The sequence below is a fragment of the Saccopteryx leptura genome, chromosome 3 (assembly GCF_036850995.1).
Source record: "Saccopteryx leptura isolate mSacLep1 chromosome 3, mSacLep1_pri_phased_curated, whole genome shotgun sequence".
NCBI classification, from domain to species: domain Eukaryota; kingdom Metazoa; phylum Chordata; class Mammalia; order Chiroptera; family Emballonuridae; genus Saccopteryx; species Saccopteryx leptura.
In genome coordinates, this window is record NC_089505.1 from 168,837,568 (window position 1) to 168,845,976 (window position 8,409).

Consider the following 8,409-nt stretch of genomic DNA (forward strand, 5'->3'; position numbering starts at 1 on the left):
ACTGCTGCTGTGCCTACACACCTCAGGAATTTATTTCAGTGTCATAGGGAAATAATTTAATGAAACCTGCTAATATCAAGGAAAGGTTCCTTACAAACCCACTGGCAAGGCCTGCAAGCACTGAGGGCAGCTGTTTCAGGTGGTAACTATGGTTTGCACCTGATCTGAACTATATCACCACCAGAGAAACTGTCTCGTGGTCTTGGTTTAGGTCCAGCTGAAAACAAGAGAAAGTGGGTCCCCTGTGAGTCATGGTCAGAGGGTAGAGAGCCATTTTAGAGAGAGCAGCAAATGAGACAATGGGGGTGGGGTGGGGGGATGGGAGGCTCGGAGACTCTGGAGAAGGCAGAGGAGTTAAGTAGGGAAGAAACACAGTCCAGTGGGTGAGCCAACCAGAAGCATGGGAAAGGGGGTGATATATTGACTTTAGAAGCAGAATGAAGCCAGAGAAGAGGAGGGACTCTGCAGACATCTCCAGGAATTCTATAGCAGGAGCTTGGGGGACACGATTTTGCTAAAAGTGTGATTTGAAGCTACATTTACATAGCACTATGTATTGATAAAGTTAATTCATTAATTGAGACCCCCAAAGTGGAGGTCAACACAGCGGCCCAGCCCACACTACAAATCTAAACCTAAGTGAATCCGAAATTAAGGGAAACACCTCACAGGCAAGGAAACACTAGCACAATTCTCCAACTTAGCTTTAGCTAGTTTGCCTTACCCTAGAAATCAATACCTGCTAGCCTTGCCAGGAAACCTCCGACCTCACAGCCCAATTACCTCTTCTACTCACTTCTGGCCCCAAACCCCTCGGGAAGACTGCTTATGAGGTACTATCCTCCCCAACCCACAATGATTTTCCCTTGAATAAAAGACACCAAACTTGTTACTAAATTATTATTATTTCTTAAAGATTTTTATTTATTGATTTTAGGGAGGAGAGAGAGAAAGAAAGGCTAAGGGGAGGAGCAAGAAGCATCAACTCATAGCTGCTTCTCATACGTGTCTTGACCAGACAAGCTCGGGGTTTTAAACTGGTCACCTCAGCATTCCAGGTTGATGCTTTATCCACTGTGCCACCACAGGTCAGGTTAAATTATTTTTGTTTTGTCATTTTCAACAGTATAAAAATGGGAAAAAATGTCAATTAAACCTAACAAAAGTAATGAGAAAAGTAATGGTGATGTTTAAGGAAGAAGAAGTAGCCGAAGCTTCTGCTTCCTGAGCCTTTTAAGCAAAGAAGAGGCAAGGTGCCAGGTGCCATGATTGCTGGGACACAGAGACTTGGAACAATCAACCAGCCCAGTAGAAGGGAGGTGGGGCAGGGGGTGGGGCCATGAGTTCATGGAGACATTTGGCCCGAGAATCTGCATTTTTTCAAAGCTTCCCCAAGGATTCAGTTTGGGACGTCCTCCATTAGTGGTGTCATGTTTGCAAGACAGTGAGCCAGCACAGCCATCTGCCAGATCGCAAGTCCTTCTCTCATTGTTAAGTAAAGCCCGTGTCCCTGTTCACAAGGTTTTCTTTTGCAGAGACATGGCTATAAAGTAGGATAAGAAAATTTTTAATAAATGTTTAACTTTATGTTAAATATAACTCGGCTCATAATTTGTTATACATAAATTATAGTCAAGTATTTAAACTCTGTTCTTCAGTTTCTTCTATATAATGGGTAAATAATAATAGGTAATTTTTAAATACTCACTTGACACTGGTGTGGATACATGTGATGTTATATATAAAGCCTTATACAAGGCCTTGGTACACAGTATGCCAGTATAATGTTATGAACAATGGTATTAATTACAATGAAGATGATAACAATGACGATGATGATGACAGCATACATTTCCCATGTAATAGACTGAAGAACTCTCAATATATTAAGCACTTATGACATTGATATTCTTCTCTCTAAAATACGGTGGCATGTCAGTGCCAAGCCAAACGAGCTTTCTATAAATAAACTCCCACCTTTATGTCGGGTATGGCTGATGAGAGCTGGTGCTCTCAAATCACAGTGTGCCAAGAGTTTTCACATCTATAATATCCTTCACTCCTTATTGTGCCCTTCCAGGTTGGCAGCGAGGGCCCATGTGATGTGCGGTGTAATGTAGAGCACTGGAGGAGTAAGCCTTGCATCCCTGTAATTTCCAACAAACCCTTAACGATTTTTAGGCTCATTTTGCTCACTGGTGAATCAGGAGAGAATTCCTGCTTTGTGGAGTCCACAGTCTTATGGAACCCTAAAGGAGACTTGTGTGTCAAAGAGCTAAACCACAATGCCCACTTACAAATATCTGATCTGCCCTTATTTTGGGAGCTAAGGAAAGTAACATTGACAGAAATGACCTGACATGTGCACAATCTCTCAGCTTCCAAGAGGGAGAGCAGAACAGGAAATTGGGTCAGTGTGCCTTCCTTCACACAGCACAGCTTCCTGAACTGCTAACATTCCCTGCAGGCCTTCATGGCAGAAGCAAAGTAAGGAAAGTTTCAGTTCACACAGACCCCTGTGGTCAGGGTTTTGTTAAAGCCCACTTGGCCAATAGAGCAGTGCATTCTTGAACCCCTAGGTCACCCCATCACCTCTCTGTGGGAAGCACAGCTTCCTGTATCAGCTTCTGTGTCAAGCCAAAGCCCCATGGAGATATTTCAGTCTTTGCTACATTCCAATTTATACTAGAGTTGTGAGGTACAGTGGGTCCTTAGGTTCTTTCTGGTGCCCTTGAAGCCACTATGAGTTAAATAATTTATTTTTGCTTGAATTCAAGATAACAGTAGCTACCATTCTTGAGTGTTTCATATTGGTACTTTACAACCACATTATCTCACTCAATTCTCACTACAGCCCTCTGAGGATGTAGGTGCTATTATTTATTATTCCCATCCTTCAGGCAAGAAAACTTAGGCCCTTACAGGTTAGCTTACACTGCCAAGGTCATGCACCTACCTATGTAGACTGTCTCAGAAGCCAGTGCTCTTAACCACCCCGTTGTTTCTCAAGAAATGGCCTGCAGACCACGTATATCAAATCACCTGATGTCCATTTCCTTTCCCAACCTACTGAATCATATTCAGTGGGGGGCGGGGGGAAACAGTGGTAGCCCAAGAATCTGCATTTCAGTAAGGTCCACAATTGATTTCCATGAACTTCCAGATTTGAGAACAGCAGCCACACTCCCTTGCCTTCCAGATGCATTTTGTCAAAAGATTGGCAAGGCAGGGAGCAATTTGACCTTCAACACCAGAGGAGGGACACATCTTTGGCATCCTTGTAGAAAACAAAAGCCAAGTCCTTTTTCCCTTGCACTTTGCTGAATAACCTACACAGCTTCTCTTTAGTGGATCTGAGTGGGACAAGGTTGTTCTTGTTGATTGACAAGGATTTTAACATGAATATTTAATGGACAGGGCAGCCGGTACACTTCCCTAATGTAATATTTCAAGCTCCACTTTCACACTGAAGGGATTTGCCCTCCCTTAATGCATGTCTACATCCTGTCCCAGTCCTTCCAACAGCATTTTCCACAAAGATAATGCCAGTTCAGGGAGCCTCTTATTCCCAGTTCTCAGTTTAAGATAGCACTTAACTTTTATCTTGAGATAAGATTTTCTTTGTTCTGATGGAATGCCACTGGGCATTGTCTAGATTTTTATTATTTTCTGTCCAGGCCCTCCATGCCTTCTTGGTTAGAACTCATTGACAGATCAGTTTGATTGATGTCATTTAGATGAATCATTCACACTTTTATCATTCTATCTTTATCTATCTTTATTGCTATTTCTATATTTCTCCTTCCAGCCTCTGATGTTTCCCAACTTGCAAAATATTTGGGTCTAATATCATATTTGAGGTTTATATAAAACAATTGAAGAGATGAAGGACTCTGCTATCACGATGTACAACCTTGTTTGCTGTATTTCTGAAAATTCTTGAACAATGCTTTCATACAGCTAACATTAAACATAACTATGAAAGATGAAATACTTTCCCCCTAAGATTAGGAAGAAGGCAAGAATGTCTCTTCTTAATCCTTCTGTAAAGCAGATAAATAAAAGCATCAGATTTCAAAAAGAATAGGTAAGATTGTCTTCATTCACAGATGACACAATAGTGTATGTAGAAAATCCAAAAGACTCTACAACAAACTGCTAGAACTGATTAAACAGGTTAAGTCACAAGATATGAGAAACATACATGTTACTATACTATGATTGCTAATAAAACAATCACACATCATAAAACCTTTTCTGCTATCTGAGCATTTTTTTGCCATTACAGAATTAAATATATTAAAACAAAACTAAACAAAAAAAGAACCTGGCTGGGTACCTCAGTTGGTTAGAGCATAGTCCTGATACACCAATGTGGGTTTGATCCCTGGTCAGAGAACATAGAAGAATCAGTCAGTGAATGCATAAATAGGTGATACTACAAATTGATGTATTTCTCTCCTTTTCTTTCTCTTTAAAATCAATAAATAAGTAAAAAGTAAAAATAAAAACTAACAAAAAAAATGTATTAGATGATGTCATAGAGACAGTTACAGAATGCTGTGGGTGAACTGAAGAGGAGCATCACTCAGTTAGACAAACTTCAGAGTTTGAAGATATAGTCCTCAAGATTGGACTAATCAACATCAATTTTGGAGGTTTGCCAAATCACCCTCAAGTTCTATAATTCCTTAGAGTGACTCGGATCACAGAAAGCTATTATTTTCATGAGTACAGTTTAATTACAGAAGAAAGGTATGGATAAAAAATTAGCCAAGGCCCTGACCAGCTGGCTCAGTGGTAGAGTGTCAGCCTGGTGTATGGACGTCCTGGGTTCGATTCCCAGTCAGGGAACACAGGAGAAGCGCCTATCTGCTTCTCCATCCTTCCCCCTCTTGTTTCTCTCTATCTCTCACTTCCCCTCCCACAGCCAAGGATCCATTGGAGCAAAGTTGGCCCGGGCGCTGAGGATGGCTCCATGGCCTCTGCCTCAGGTGCTAGAATGGCTCCGGCCACAACTGAGCAATGCCCCAGATGGGCAGAGCATTGCCCCTGGTAGGCATGCTGGGTGTAGCCCAGTCGGGAGCATGTGGGAGTCTATCTGACTGCCTCCCTGCTTCTAACTTCAGAAAAATACCAAAAAAAAAAATTAGCCAAAAGAAAAGACACAGTGTCTGAGAGAGTTTCAAATGTGAAGCTTCCGTTGTCCCTTCTCTGTGGAGCCAGGATGTGCTAGTCCCCTAACATCAATGTATGACAGTGAACATGAAAAATGTACAACCAACCAGGGAAGCTCACTTGAGCTTTGGTGTCCAGTTTTCATTAGTACCATTACATAAATATGATTGATTGATTGATTTCCATGTGGGTTAACTCAGTCTTCAATGATACTGCATGATCCAAAGACCCTAACCCTAAGTCATATGGTTAGTATTTCTTGTGTGGCCAGCCTCTACCCTAAGGTTGTCAGATGTGGTTAGCTTTACCCTAAAATATGGTGTGGCCATCCCCTGAGCTAAACAAAGATACTCCTATGACAAAATACCTCCCAGAATATGAAGGCAAAGGCCAGACCTTCTCTTTGGATGAAGCCAAAGTCTTTAATACACAAAACTTAACCCAGATTTGGGAGCCAGGCAAGGTGTATAGTTAGGATTGAGATAAGTTGAAGTTTTATTGAAGCCTGTAGAAGAATCTGGCAAAAGCTGATTTGTTACTATTATTTTGTATGTTTTTAAAAAGAATCACATTTTCTTGAATATTTAAATATCAATGGCAGTAAGTTTTACCCTTAGACTTTTGTGTCATCCTGGTCACCTCTTTCTTCTTTTCCTGTCACCTATTTATGAATATTTTATTTCTTCCTAAAATTAGAAGGCTTTTTAAGGATTGTTAGGAAAACTATACTGAACAATTAAAATACACTTTCTTGGAAGAAAGTAAAAGAATGGCCAAAATCAGGTTTGAGATTTTATCAATTTTCAGTAAAATTGTGCTTTGGTCTATATTGCTGTGGTTAATTGATAGTAGTCTGAGATTGGTTTTTGTAAATGCTTAATTGTACCTGATTTTTACAAGATAATCATTTAGCAAAAAAAGTTTTCAAATAATTCCTCATTTCAGCAATAAAAGGTAAAAAAAAGAAGATTTAATCTTTGAATTATTTACTTAGATGAACAGAAATATCCTTTTTTGAAACAATGGATATGCAAGATTTAGCCATTAAAGGGTTAGGGTAAAATGAAAATCCTCTCAGTCATAGTTGAAATCTGAGAAAATCTTTCAAAGGAAATTAAAGACTTGATCAAAAAGAGAAAAGGGTTATTGGTTAGAGCTGAGATTAAACAGCAGAGTTGTCTGAGAAGAGGCCTCAATTATAAGAAGTAGGCAGCTAATAATACCCTCTCCGGGATCTGCTTTTCCTCAAGACATCTCTTCAGGGAAATGTGATAGTTTCATTTTTGTTTCACTAATATAGGAAAAAGTGCCTTACCTTTGAAAAATATAAAGAACACTTTAAACTTTTGAAAAAAATCAGAACCCAGTAGAAACAATTTGGAAGTATGTTTCCAATATAGGAGAGAATACCACTTCAAATCGGGATCTAAGATATTTTAAAAGTATGCTTCCATTACATTTTATTTTGCAAAACGTAAACTGAACTATAGAAACAAGACAAAAACAAATAATAACGATTTAAATTTCTTGAATGAAACTAAGCACTTCCATCGTTCGAGCACTTTGGCTCATAAAAACACACAGATCCCAGAAATGAGTCATCCCATGGTCCTGAGGAGAAAAAAGCCCTTACCCATGCTGTATTTCTGTATTGAAAAAAATGGAAATAAGTTAGTCAAAATATTACCATCATTTATCATCATAAACCATCATCATTATCACCACACAACATGTATTAAGTGCCACCTATGTGCAGGCATTATACCATATACTTTCCAGATTTAATTTAATATGTACTTATAAAAGCACTAACATAAAAATATTATTATAGACCCTGGCCAGTTGGCTCAGTGGTAGAGCATTGGCCTGGCGTGCAGGAGTCCCGGGTTCGATTCCCGGTCAGGGCACACAGGAGAAGCGCCCATCTGCTTCTCCACCTCTCCCCCTCTCCTTCCTCTCTGTCTCTCTCTTCCCCTCCCGCAGCCAAGGCTCCATTGGATCAAAGGATGGCTCTATGGCCTCTGCCTCAGGCACTAGAATGGCTCTGGTTGCAACAGAGCAACACCCCAGATGGGCGGAGCATCGCCCCCTGGTGGGCATGCTGGGTGGATCCCGGTTGGGCACATGCGGGAGTCTGTCTGACTGCCTCCCCGTTCCAACTTCAGAAAAATACAACAAAAAAAAAATTATTATATTCACTTCATAGAAAAACTTAGTACTCAGAGAATTCACAGAGTCAGTAAATAACAGATTTAAAACCTAGTTCTATGGGGCTTTAAATGCTCCTACTCTTTAGCCCTGCCCCTGGTGTTCAAAAGTTTCACATTTCCTGTGAACAATTGTATCTGTACAATTGTAAACAGCCTGTTTACGACTGACATCATGCTGGTGCTTAGGGTCAGCTCAGCCCTGGAAGGATAGCAAGGACTCTTCCATGCCTGTAGGCCTAGGGCTAAAACAAGATGGGTCCCCACAACTCGATGGGGAATGGGTGGCATGAAATAGATTAGGTTACCTTGGTTGTGAAGACAATTCTGATTTATCTGGGTCCCGACAGCAAGCTGCCTAATCCCTTAGCTGGGCTGAATGAACCACTTGGTCCTGGGCCAATTCCCTGTCACTCTCTATTCCAACACCATATGTCAATAATAGGTACTTAGTACTTCATAATAGTCAAAGTTTGAATATTATTTCAAGCCCAGACTGCTTTCTATTATATCATACTTCCTTTCAGGTGAATTATAAAAATAAAAAAATATTTCATTGATATGTTTAATCATAACTCTTTCATTCCATGAGACAAAACCTCAATTTTGCTGAAGAAAACAAATTGCCCTGGTGGTGGCACAGTGGATAGAGCATCAGCCCTGAGCACCAAGGTAACTGGTTTGATCCCCGGTTACTGATCCAGAGGTCACTGGCTCCATGTTGGTTGCCGGTTGGAGCCCCCATCAGAGCACATATGAGAAGCCATCAATGGCACGAGTTCATGTTTCTCTCTATCTCTCCCTTTCTCTATCTCAAAAAAAGAAGACAAAAAAAAAAAAAAAAGGAAAGAAAGAAAGAGAAAGAAGAAAAGAAAACAAATCTATTGACTCACACAGCTAGATCATGAAAAGGGCAGAATAGAGCTGGTCTGAGGAAAGACCAAATTTAGAGGCTCTAGCACCATCAGGATTGTCTGTTTCTTCAAGAAGCACTAGTGTCTCCAGGCTCACACCCTCAGAGCAT